Below are 13,710 nucleotides of genomic sequence, written 5' to 3'. Positions count from 1 at the left end.
CATTTGCACACACTGAAGCTTCAGTCCAGACATGGAATTGCCAAGGTGAGGTCTCTGTCCCTCTCTTTTAAAGGCATCCGTAGCATATAGCATATAGTACAGACATCCAATACTGGTTTCACACCGCCCACCTGCACCTAGGTTTGTCAGAAGGTATTATTTTACATTCCACCCTGTATTTACTGCGTGCATCACTGTTTCCATTCCACTGCAGTTTGTCTACTGCCAAAAACCATGTTATTCATCTCACTGTCTGCTGTGGTGAAATTTAGTAAATTATGTAATTAATTATATAAATTTCATTGTCATTTTGTCTTCCACTCCATTCATTTCAAAGAAAACTCAATGCAAATTGTGTTGGGGAGGGAGACACACATGACCAATTACGAATTGTTTGTGTACTGACAGCAACAAAAGTGAATACCAATTGTATTCACTGGATTCATTTCCATTCTGATCGTGGGACGAATAAGCAAAGATTGCCAATTCCCGCTTCTGTTTTGGTCAGAATTCTCCAACATCCCTACCTGCATATATTCAAAAAGTAACTTTATACAAGGCTCAATAGGAACATTACAGAAAATATTTTTATTTCGTTATGGCCATGTTCATACTCGCAAGTACTTGGGTTTAGTAGATGTGCCCTGCTTTTTAACTAATTTTTTTTACTGAGGATGGCTTTGGATGTTGTGAGATGCAGGGGACAGAAAGTGTGAATCATTTACGTTTCCTTTTCTCAGTATTTATTTTTGATGCCTGAATTTGAACCCCACACATCCATGCACTTGAGGGCTCATAGCTCAGTGACACACCTCATGCTTTGCATGCAAAAGCTCCCAAATTAAAACCCTGGCAGGAACAGCTCAGCAGGTGGGGCGGCAGAGCCACTAAGTTAGCTTTCTGGGAGGTGCATTCCTGTTGCCAACTGGGAGGGACAAGGCTGTGGGGGAGTCAGCACAGTGTCAATGTGCTGGATTGGCTTCAGTAGAGAATTTGCACCACACCAACCTCACATTGCCCCTCTTTCTCTCAGCATGAGCCCACCTGCCAGTATGCTAGCAAAGTGGCTCTGTCCCATTTGTCAAGACCTTTCTGGTTCCTGGCACCCCCATTTAAAGACTGGAGAAGACCTATGCCTAAGCCCCTGGAGTAGTTGGGATAGACTGGGGACGAGGAACTGGGGGCCCTTCAGACGTTGTTGGACTCCAATTCCTATGAATCCTAGGCATCAACGCCAATGGTAAGGGATTATCGGAAATGTAGTTCAACGGGATCCAGAGGCCACCACCCTGGTTGTCCCTGACTTAGGTGGACCAATGGCCTAATTATAGGGCAGTTTCATAGTGTATCCTGCACCAGCATTCTCCTTCTGCCTGATCCCTGTCCTGCCCTCACAATTCAACCTGGATTGGGGAAGTGGGGTGGGGGACTGAATCTGGAATCTAAATGGCCCCTCCTCTCCCTCAACACTGTGATAATGCTCTTACTGGGAGTGGCAGTGTATTTTCAGCTGGTTGAATAGTTTCATTCCTCTCCGTTTTATTGCATTGTGGTTTGGTGATTTATGTGAATTAGCAATCAGTTTAGTGGTTTAGTGATTTAGTGATCAGTTCTTGAGTTGTCACCCTGGAGCGTGATCAAGAGACAACAACCAGCAACTGGCAAAACCTCTCTCTCTCTCTCTCTCTCTCTCTCTCTCACACACACACACACACACACACACACACACACACACATATTAGGGTGTTAATTTAATATATATGGGGAGACATGCTAAAATATATGCTCCTGGGTGACCTTGGAGACTCTAACCTTAATACATAAGCTTGTTGTGATGATATAATGAGGTAACTTCTTGTATGCTGCTCTAAGCTGCTTGAAAAAAAGGGTATGATAGAAATGTCAATAATGTATGGCATCTTCCAAAGTCTGTAAGAGCCTCTCAACAACTTATGTTGACAAAGTACCAATATTTATTTTAAGGGCAACATTTCAAAGGAGGAAAAATCCTAAAGTAAGAACAAAGATTTCAGCACAATCTTCTGTCCAAGCCAGAAAACACAAGCTTGGGGTTTTAACATTTCTTTCTTCTTGCCAAAAAATGACAATTAAGTGACTTAAATTATTTTTAATGCTCACAAATTTCTTTTGCATTCCAAATGGTTTCCCATGGGAAAAAATGGCTGAAAACTTGCTGGCTGGGCGACAAATCTGAAGAGCTTGTTCCGATGTCATTCTAGGCCAAAGGTGGGAAACCTGAGCCCAGGATCACACCACTCATTGGCCCTGCTTTGTACCCTGCATCAGTGTTTTTGCCTTGCTGCAATATGTCTGAAGGTTGGCAACATCAACTTCGCCATGCGTGAATCGCTTGCAGATAACCACAGTACCTGGAGACAGACAGACAGGCCATGTCTCCACAGCAGTGACCAGAAGAGGAATGACCACTGGGAGGAGTGCAGAGAGAAGAAACCCCATGGTGAACCTCCAACAGCACAATGGGTTGCCTTAATCTGCCCCAGCTGCGACAAAACATGTCTCTCTTGTGTTGGTCTCTACAGCCACAGCAGCTGTAACCTAACGACAGTTTAACTTCACCCCCAAAGGCACACTCCTCCATTGCCTCCCAAGACAGACAGATGCCAACAAAATGTCTTCGAACTCTGATAATGTCTCTTGCTTGCCCAGATGGAGGATAGAGAGGAGGCATACCAATGTGTATAGAAGCTACTCTACTATACATATTTAAAATTTACATCAATCATTCCACTTACCCTAAACATGTGCCCACTGCAAGATTGTTTAGAAGAAAATGCACCCCTCAGGCTGATAAAGGTTCCCCCATCATCCCTTAGCACTGGTATTGTTAGCTAGGGATGATGGGAGTTGTAGTCCCAAATCATCTGGAGGGCCGAGTTTGGGGATGCCTGGTTTAAAAGGTTGCTCAGCAGCTGTAGTATGTATGTGAAGTATCAGGGTTGGTGCTGCATAGAACAGTGCATTAGTGTTCATGGATTTTTAACACTGATGTGCACTACATGCAAGGTGGAGCCATTTCCCCCTTAGGTCTTAAACTTGCAAGGCAAACTTGGGGCAAGGACCATAAAATATAACCTGGTAAATACATACCATTGCAAAAGCCTCTGGCTATCTGTAGCAGCTGTTGATTCTGACTGATAGGTGCTACAGTCCATCAGGAGTTCCATTCCAGCTCTGGCATCACTCTTCACCCTTTGCTTCTGTGCGGACGCTTGCAGAACGAGAGGAAAATAGGAGGTTGTTATTCTCTAGTGCTGTAAGACATGTAGCTGCTACAGCCAGCCAGAGGCTTTTGACCATGTGGAGGCTTTTAAAAAAGCCTCCTGCATGTACCATGCCAGAGATTCAGTTCATTGTAATGCTCTTCAGCAGACTGATGAGGAGATTGTCAAATAGGCAAAAAAATAAGGAAAGGAAAGGAGATTCTTTGCTTTGTACATTTGCTATTCCTGTCAGACCTACTTTTTTGAATTATACCAGAGCTATTTCAAGCAAATATCCTACGGCCTAATTCCTGGGAAATCTGGTGTAGATTTGTTTATATATTTATTCCAAAGGCTTCTATTGGTCACTTAAGCTGTCACTTACAGCTAGCTGCTTTGTGAGTAGACTGGACTGGGAAGAAGGACTTTTGCACTTTCCATCTAGGCAATGCATGTCTGTTCACAACACGAGAGATGGGGAGGAGAGGCAGGAGGGTGATTAGCGATGGTGCCTTTCTTGCATGCTTCAGGAAATGCCAAAACTTGCAGAAAAATGTAACCGGTCCAAAACCTTCCCGTTTCATGCATTGGTACAGCACTCTTAAGAAAAAGTGATGCGGCCTCTGTGATCCTGTTATGTTGGGATTGGTGCAGCAAGCAGGACTCTGTTTCATAGACAGGGCAAGCAAATGAGCACTTCTTTGGGAAGGCTGGGCTTGAGCTAAGCAGTTGAGGTGTTAGCAACTCCTCTGGAGCAGATGCGGGTGGGAAAGGTGACAGCTTCCTCCTCAGAAGCTGAGCCAGAGGCAGCTTCTGGTAGCTCTGGAGGCAGGCTTGGCCTAACAAGCAGGGTATCTTGAGTCAGAAGCAGCCCCTGGCAACTCTGGAGGCAGAGGCATGCCTGGGTGACTGATGGAGAGGCAGGATGGGATGAAGAGAAGCTCTAGGACCTTCCCCAGAATCCTTCCCCCAAGTGGTTCCTTGGGCCCCTGAGGCTCTGGCATGGTCTTTCTGATCCCGCTGCCCCCCTCCCCAGAATCATGTTGCATCAGGCCAGCCAGCCCATAGGGACCCATGACAGCTGGGGCTGATGGGAGTTGTAGTCTAAAACATCTAGTAGGCACCAGGTTGAGGAAAGCTGTAGTACAGAGCAGATGGTGTAAGCTGCAGCAGCACTATCCCCCCCTACAGCAATCTGTTCGTGATGGAGAGGGCATGACATTGTGCTCCTCATTAAAGTGGTGTTGACTTAGGAGGTGCCCCTTTGCCCTAACTTGTTTCCACCTGAGGCGTAGCTGTTTGCAGGGTTTAGAAATCTTTAAAGGAGTCTTGTTATTTTACATGCAGATGCTGAAGGAGGTAAAGGGCTTGCCAAGATAAATAAACCTTTCCCTCGCCAAAATTGTTCAAAGGGAGAGGGTAGATTTGAAGAGGGTTGTGCCAAAAGGATTACTTCTCGACAACGTTTTTTGTTGTTGTTGTTGTTGTTTGCAAAGCACACCGGCTTGTCGTGTTAATGCCTGCAAAATGCAAATTTGGAGCGTGTACCCCTGGCATCCACCAGCGGACAGGGCAGCAGGGTGGGTGGGTTATACATTCTTGGGCTGAAGAGCAACAGTGTCAGGAATTTTATATGCGCCTGAGGAATCTGTCAAATATCTTGAACATTCATCGTACCAAACTCTTCTCATTGGGCATTCTCCAAGCACTGAGAAAGCTCCAGTTACTTTTGTGGTCCTCTACTGGGAGATCAAGATGTTTTTGAGAGCTTATAAAAATAATGCATACTGCATGGGTGGTCTTTAGGGTGAGATTCTGCCTTCTCTTCTTGATGGTGGCAGAAGAAGAAAGACAGAGGTTCTCAAGCAGAAGTCTTTCATGATCTAGTGCAGGTGCTGGCAAACACTTTGGGACTGTAGACACACTTGGAAGTTTTAGAAAGTGTCACGGGCACTAGTTAAAAAATGGCTGCCATGGGGGCATGGCATATCACAAAATGGCAACCAAATCAGTCAAGGCCACACTCACTGACTGTGGCCATATCCGCACCATACGTTTAAAGCACCATCATACCACTTTAACAGTCATCCCTTCCCCTAAAGAATCCTAGGAACAGCATGTTGTTCAGGGTGCTGAGAGTTGTTAGGAGACTCCATTTCCTTTCACAGAGCTGCATTGTTCAGAGGGGTTTAACAGTCAATCTCTCTTCCCAGGGAATTATGGGAACTGCAGTTCTGTGAAGAGAATAAGGTAAGGTTACGTTTCCCGGGGACAGTCCGCGGATTTACAAATCATTCCCCTGACAAAATCCTATCATTCCCACTGAAGTTGAAAAGTGTCCCCAGATTCATTGGAAAAAAATCTGGTAACCTTAGAATAAGGGTCTCCTAACAATTCTCAGCACCTTTATCAAACAAAATTCCAAGAATTCTTAACTGTTTAAAGTGATATGATATTCTTTTAAATGCATAGGGTATGTAGCCAAAGAGAAATTCTTTTCACCGCTCCATGGTTCAAAATTGAAGGGAAGGTGGGTTTCCCATTCTGGCACCCAGATACATGTGAGCATGTCTGAAGGGGATATGCTCAATGTACAAGAGGCAGCAGAAACTGTTCTTTTGTACTGTGGATTTCTGAGGGATATTTACCAAGACTTTCTGCAAGCACCCATAGGAGGTACTGGCCAACACAGTGGCTCCTGTGGATGCGATGTTTGTGGCCTCTGATCTAATGGTTCAAACTGAAGGACAGGAAGCAGGATTGGGAATCTGTTATAGAAGCAAAAATGGTAGCCTAGATTAGCGCTCTCAACCTTCAAGCCAAGAGCTGTAAAACTCCACAACGATACAATGACATGTGCTTTGTGTTCATCCTTGCATATGTTTGTTCACAAACTCAGCAAGAAGATAATGAAAGCTCTGCTGGATCTGAGCGAAGGTCCAGCTAGCCTAGCATCCTGTTTCCTATTCAACAGGAGGCAACCAAAAGGTTTCTGGGAATCCCATAAGCAGACGCTCGAAGGCACAGCAGCCTTCTCTCTCTTGTGGTCACAAGCAATTGGTGCTGAGCAGCTTGCGGCTATTAAATACAGCAGTTCCAATTGCTGCTCATGGCAAGAAGACAGATGGCATGGATCCCTGATAAATTTATCTATTATTACTATTTTCACATTCATAGACCACTCTTCAACATATCAAGGTGATCCCAGGGTAGTTTTCCTGGGTGACACAGATTATTTAGATCCATTCCGATCTCGGTTCAGGCCTGGCCTTGGAAGAACTGAGTGGCTCTTGGTTACCCTTTGCAGGGAGCAGGGCTAGAGGAGTGCAACTTTGCTCTTGCTTATGGATCTCTCGTTGGCTTTTGATACCATCGACCGTGTTATCCTCCTGGACTGGCTCTGGGGAATGGGAATTGGGGGCACTGGTTCCAATCCTACCTTTGGATCTAAGTCCATAGAAGTAGCATTGGGAGAATGTTTTTCCTAATTTTCTAATACATCAAGACAGCCTAACAGAGCTCTGGAACCCTCTCCCCAACAGAGAGATGGAGATAAAGAACCACAGTGACAAAGAAAGAAAACTGCACATGGTTATTAAACAAAAGCCATCAGGGCAGGGGGAGCCCCAGGTCTAAGTCAAAGCAAGTCACCAAGCAGCCACCACTAGAGATAGGGGCAGGGGAGGGATTCAGCTCAGGTGGCATTTTTTTTTTTTTGTAAACCACTGTGAGATTATGAGGATGATGATGATGATGATGATGATGATGATGATGATTTGTTACAATCAAGCTGTGTATACATTTAATGAAATGTAAAAAAATTCTGAACTTACCTAATTTGCTGTTTCCAAAAGCATACACAAAGTGAAATGCAATTATCCTTCAAAATTTGCACTGCTCCAAATTTTGCAGTGCAGTTCTACAGCCAAGTAATGTATCCAAAATGCATGTACTGGGCTAAAGTGTGCATATATTAGTGCAAATACAGTAGTATACAAAAATGCATTATACTAGGGGAAATCATTTTGCAAATGTTTGTATATTAGGAAAAACACATACAAAAATGTGTACATTGGGAGTAATTTACACTAAAATGCTGATGATTTTTTAAAATATATATATATCATGAATTGATATAGAAATGTGGAGAACTGGAAAGTGAAAAACGAAAAGTGACATATTCACCTAGCAGTGTCTACAACAACATCAAAAATGGCAGCCTGCATTGCCCCCCCCCTCCCAAAATGTAATCCGATTTACCCTTTGCAGGGAAAATCCAATGACTGTTGCCAGTGACTCCTTGGCGACATCTCAACAACCCGTTTGCAAATTAAGCCCCTGTCTTGGAAGCTCCCCCAGTCTCTCCCTCCCCTCCAAAAGCACAACCACACACAAAACCTTTAGTCGTTTCCTTGTCAAACAACCCTGCTGCAACATTTCTTGGAAAACGGAGGTTGTGAGCCACCGGCTACATATCAGCTGCTCACTGGCAACAGTGTCTGGGCTCCTTAAATCCCTGTTAATCCCACTGCTTCTTCTTTTAAGTGCTCTCCCAAAGCCCACCCATTAATCTTCTTGCCACGGGCAATGCTTGGCACGCAGCGGTTGAGGATGCTTTGGTTCATGCTTTTAGTGTTGCTCCAGAGTGGGAAATAGACCAGGAAGCTGGGCTCGCCTCCATTCCTCCGTGCATACCTGTCAACAGCTAAAAAACGTGAAAGGAAGTGGTGCCACATGCTGAGTTTGGGTGCAGCACTCGCTCACAGGATTTGGCCCACCCAGGCATGCATAAGCAGAAAGCGGATCAGATTCAGTTGGTGCCAAGTGGTGGAGTCAAGTCAGATGTGGGGTCATGGCAGGCCAGAGGTTGAAGCCAGGGACCCCGGCTGGGCACAGCAACTTACTAGATGGGCTTGGCAATCCTCACAGGCCAAGAGGGATTCTAAAGCCAGTGAGCCTGTTCCAGGAACCAGGACTTGCCAGCTCTCCCACTTTGAAGAGGAGACGCCCAGCCTTAGGACGTAACCTTCCTTCCATTCCCATAAGAAGACAGCTCTTTCTATGTAGGCAAATGATCCTGTGCATGAGAGGAAGTCCAGTTTAATCCACTTCACTTACTTCCAGGTAAACATGCGCAGGATTGGGCTACATTTTGCAAAAGGAAGGTGGTGCAGCATAGGGGCCAAGTGTGTGTACAGTAAGCCAGCAAGTCCCAGTTCAAACCTCCCTTCCCCTCCCTTCAGTTACTGAATGCACTGGTTGGATTTTAAGCAAACCACAAATCTCTCCAAGTCTTGCCTATAAATATGAAGCTATTGTGAGGATTATTGAGATGGTGGTTATGAATCTATTCAAACCCTCGGGGAAAGCATTCTATAGGTGTTAAGTATTGTAATTATAGCAGTGTTAACTCTTGAGCCACGGTGTTGAAATGTGCTTTCAAAACTCTGTGTTTGCAAAGGATAAGGACTACTTTGAGATGTGATGCATGTGATCTGCAAGGTTTATAATGGAATTAGCTGAACGCGATTCAGAAAACACAATTCTGTTACATGTTATGGGTTTTATTGGATTTCGGTGCATCAAGATATTGCTGTGGGTTTGCCTTAAAGCAGTACCTGGGCAGAGTCTTGGATTTGATGGAGGAATGTTAATAGTTCAGAATACTTAGAAGATTGCTTCTTGAGAAAAGCTAACCACAATCTGCATGCTCACCATACATTTGAAGCACATTCAAAGCACATGATTTCCCCCAAAGAATCTTGGAAACTGTAGTTTGCCCTACACAAAGCTCATACCCCACAAGTGTCTCAGAAATATCAGGACATCCTATTGATTATTGTGAGAGAACAGCAGACATTTTGGTTGCCATGGAAGTGGCATGATAGGCTTGGTCACACGACTCATTAACCTGTTTTACAACCCTATTTTAAAGGTTTGTTTCCCCAGCCCCTCCCTGACTTAGGCAGAATGGGATTTTGATTTCTGCTGCTGAATGGGATTTTGATCTTGTGCAATTTTACACCTGCTTAACTTACACCGGCTTGCTTTACACCAGCTTCTTACTCATAGGATCGCTCCATAGGTCTATGTGTGAAAAATAAGGGAAATGGCAGTTTCTCATAAAGATTGAGAGAGAGACGGGGAGGAGAGCTGAGTATGGGGCTCTGTAAGCATCTGGGGAGGGCAGCTGTCTCTGTCTGAAGTTCTGATGTGGGGCAGTAGATTTGGTTGTCAATCACAGTTTTTAAAATGTATACGTCCAACACATATTACAAAATGGCACTAAACTTCCAGTGACCTCATTTCCTATAGTAAACCAAACCTGGGTAAATGCAACAGCTATGGAATTTCCAGAGAATATTCTCTCTCTCTCTCTCTCTCTCTCTCTCTCTCTCTCTCTGTGTGTGTGTGTGTGTGTGTGTCTCACATAATGTGGAGGGCTGTAATAGATGGGGAGGAGGGATTCATGAAATTTGGGTGTTCTGGCTAGCATGAGTGGAAGCATTTCATTCTGTTTATTTAGCAAGATTTATGTAGTGCTTAATCAAGAGAAAATATCTAACGGGTTTACATAAAATTGCATAAAATATGCATTAAGAATAACCATAAAAACAGATTTTAAAAACAGACATAAAAATAAACAGATTTTAAAAACAAATGTACATAATAAAATTATGTGGATTGTATCCAAGGCTAGTCCTGCTCCACATAGATCCATTGAAAGTAATGGATATGACTAACTTACATTGAGTAACTTCAGTGGGTCTACTTTGAGTATAATTTAGATGACTGCAGGCCTACGTTTGGGGAGGCTTCTCTAAACAGAAAGAGCTTTAGCAGGCACTATTGCCAACCTGTTTCCCTCCAGATGTTTTGGACGACAGCTTCCATCAGTGCCAGTCAGCCTTTGTTCATGGGAGTTGAAGTCCTAAACATCTGGAGGGCAAAAGGCTGGCAAAGGCTGTGCTGCTGAGTACAACCAAATGCCTTTCCTCACAAAGTGTCCCCCAGAGCTAAAATGATTCCCTTGTATAAAAATGTTTTGTTTCCCATCATTTCAGTAAACTGAAGTTAATTGCACATTGTGCAGCTCACTTGTTTTACACTATATGTTGAAGTACAACACAATTACAAAAATATAAACCAGCGCCTGTTTTACTCAGAACATATTGCAACGTTCAAAATATTCCCCAGACATATACTGGTAAATGATAACAGTCTTAAATAGAGAACCTGTCACCTTCCAGATATTGCTGGGCTACAAGTCAGCTGCATAGCTCAGTTGGTTAGAGCATGGTGCTGATAACACCAAGGCTGAAGGTTTGATCCCCTCCAGACGTTGCTAGACTACAACTCCCACCATTCCTGACCCCTGGCAATGTTTGTTGGGGGCTGATGGGAGCTGGAGTCCAATAACATCTGAAGGGCAACAGGTTCCCCATTTCTGGTCTAAAATTTCTGTAGCATTGACATTTAGGGGAATGAGAAAGACGAGATGGTAGGGAGTTATAAAACTATAAGCTGTGTGTAAAATGTAAAATTTGTCTTTCTCATAGTATTAGAACTCTGTGCTACAGAGTGAGGTAGATTAGGAGCAGGATCACAAGAGGAAAAAGGAAGTATTTATTCAAACACATTTTTAACTTATGGAACTCACTGCCACAAGATGTGGTAAATGCTGCTTGCTTCGATGGCTTCAAAAAGAGCTTAGGTCCTTCATGAATGGTGTCTTTTAGTTCTAGGCAGTCATTTGCTGTTCTGCTGCAACGTTCATGTGGAATTGCAACTTGTGCAGGTATACAACTGTTTGCATAGGTACATCCGGCTATATTTCATCCACACTAGTAGATGTGACACAGCTAGACCTGTGGGTACGTGGCAAGTTTCACTCCCTAAATGCTCTGTCACCTGCTTGTAAGACCAGCGGTTTTGGAGATGCATTCCAACAGCATCCCTACTCAAGCAGTGTGGGTGGGTGAGAGGTAGGTAGAGGGTGCAGTGGTTGTATTCACCAGCCCCATCACCAACTTCCCTGCCCCATATGTATCTAAAATATCATCTCACCTCTTCTATACCCAGTCAATCACTTTGCTCTGCAGATGAGGGCCTCCTGCAGATACTATCTTATCAAGAGCTCCTTTCTGCAGTGTAGGAATTAGGCCTTTGGTGTGGTGGCACCCGTCTTTGGAATTCCGTTGCATTAAATATTAGACTGTTGTCCTTTCAGCACCCATTGAAGGTCTTTCTTTTTAACAAGCCTTTTAAGCAGTGATCTTTCCCAGTCTACATCTGTAATGTTTTTAGATGCTTTGATTGTTCTATCACTGTTTGCTGCCCCGGGGCTCCTTTGGGAGGAAGGGCAAGATGTAAGTTCAAAAATAAATGGATTAATAAAATATACCACCCAGATCTTCCTGCATCGAGTGGGAATGAAGCTTCCAAATGGATTTGGATTAAGTCCCTGCACAATCGTGAACCCTAATAGTTTCTGATTGTACAAAGGCTTCCCCTGCTTTGAGCAGAGTGCAGCTATAAGATCCCTTCATACAAAAAGATCTCCTTTTGGGATGGAGATGTTGATACGGACTTGCACATGCTCTCTTTGAACGCCTGCAGAGGGCAACTGTGCTACACTGACGCAGGGTGGCTGAAAGTCCTTTCGAGTGATGTGGAAGCACACAACAGCCAAGTCTGCTACTCCACTCTGCTTCATCTTATTAATCAGCTTTTTAAAAAAGAAGTATTTTTATTGGATTTTATCCACATAACCCAATTACCAAAGTAGAAATTCATGAGACAAATACATAAAAACCTATCCAAACTAAACCTAGGCTGGCATTGGATATTACATTCACAGGAAGAAATGACAAAGCTGATTATTCGGATATTTGCGATAAGCTACAGACAAGTAACTGGAGAGTACTGTCATAAGAAATGAGAGAACAAGAAGTTTGGTGCACATGACTTGCAAGAGATACAGAAACATAAACCTATAACTGAAACCTTCAGAGGCACAAGGAGTACCAAGAATAAAAGGCTCTATATTACATCAAGAAATTTTTTCCAACCAATTAGGTGTTACTTATCCCAACTTTCTCGAGAGACTTGTGGAAGAGACAAATGTAAATTTTCTTTTTTTATGTATTTAATAAAATCTCACCAAAGTGAGAGAAAAAAGAAGTTACCTTTGTTTTTCCTTTCAAAAAAAAGGTGTTACTTGCTAAGCTTTTCATGTAATGCAATTTTCCATATATTACTCCACCACAATGAGGCGTTAATTTCAGGCAATGTTTTTCATATTTGGGCAATTGATAGATGTGCATCATTAAGAAGGTGATTTAACAATTCAGCTTCTGTGTCACTGACTGGAAGCTCAAGCAAATGAACAGAAGCTACGTGTGATTTACCTGTCAGTGAGCTGTACAAGTTCAGCCTGCCGGATGGGGAGGAATTAAATGTTTGAATGTTGCCCCATCCAATATCCCAGTCAACTTTCCTACACACATGCAACTGTCATGACACACGGAAGGGAACATGTTTTGTGATGAGAATTTATCCATCCAGTCTTCCCTGCTCCCTGTGTAAGGTATGAAATGGTATAGCCGTCCAACATATTACATCGTAGCAAGATAGGAAGTTGATTTATACTGAGTCAGACCATTGGTTAATTCAGCTCATTTTTGCCTCCATTGACTGGCAGCTGCTCTCTAGGGTTTCAGACAAGTCTCTCCCAGCCCAGTGGGAAATGGGAGCAAGGGTCAGAAGGCAGGGAGACCAGTGGTAGGTGGAACCAGAGCTAATGATAGCCAGAGCTACCTTTTTTTACTGTTTCCCCCATCCTCCTTCCTGCTTAGTTCTACAAGATGCAGCAGTGTCAACCTATGGATGGTGGTGCCATCACTGTGCTACAAGGTATGCCACAGGGACACTTCTAACACCTGATCCATACCATTACTTCTTTGTGTGTACAATTTAGCTGCTCCAGGCTGTTAACTTTCCTCTTATTACATTCCTACATAAATGCCAACAATTGTCTGTGTGCCTTTTGTGTGTGTTATAGTTTCATTTTCACATATTAAGGGTGCCTTTGTTGCCAAGCAACTCTGCTTGTATTGCATCCCTCTGCGGTTTCCTACACTAGAGGACTGTATTAACATAAAGTTTCACAGTTTGTGTCCAGGGCCTCTGAAAAGTACAAACTCTGGCTGAATTTGAGGCATATTCCTGGGGCTCTGCTTGCCATCATGGTTCTCTGGACTAAGATGGTACCATAGTCTCTGGGGGTCTTGCTGATGTTCCTTCACTGTGTTTATTTACTTGCAGTGCTTGGACCCTGAATGTAGCTTAGCAGGAGTCAACACTGTGATGCAGCAGCAAAAGAAGCTAATACAACTCTAGGTTGCATCAACAGAAGTATAATGTCCAGATCAAAGGAAATAATAGTACTGCCAGAGCCAGCACATCC

At 43.6% G+C, this 13,710-nt stretch overlaps 1 long non-coding RNA gene across 1 annotated transcript in view; it reads left to right on the top strand.

Moving 5' to 3' along the window:
* The window catches only part of LOC307222503, a 60,460-nt gene extending 46,864 nt beyond the window's left edge, over positions 1 to 13,596 (top strand). The window contains exon 4 of the long non-coding RNA XR_013841784.1: positions 13,569 to 13,596. This is a non-coding gene — a long non-coding RNA (uncharacterized lncRNA). The remainder of the gene's footprint in view (positions 1 to 13,568) is intronic.
* The last annotated feature ends 114 nt before the right edge of the window (positions 13,597 to 13,710 follow it).

Source organism: Podarcis cretensis (assembly GCF_951804945.1).
Source record: "Podarcis cretensis genome assembly, chromosome: 8".
NCBI lineage: Eukaryota > Metazoa > Chordata > Lepidosauria > Squamata > Lacertidae > Podarcis > Podarcis cretensis.
Note: the sequence above shows the minus strand (reverse complement) of the source record. Positions and strands in the feature narration are given on the sequence as shown.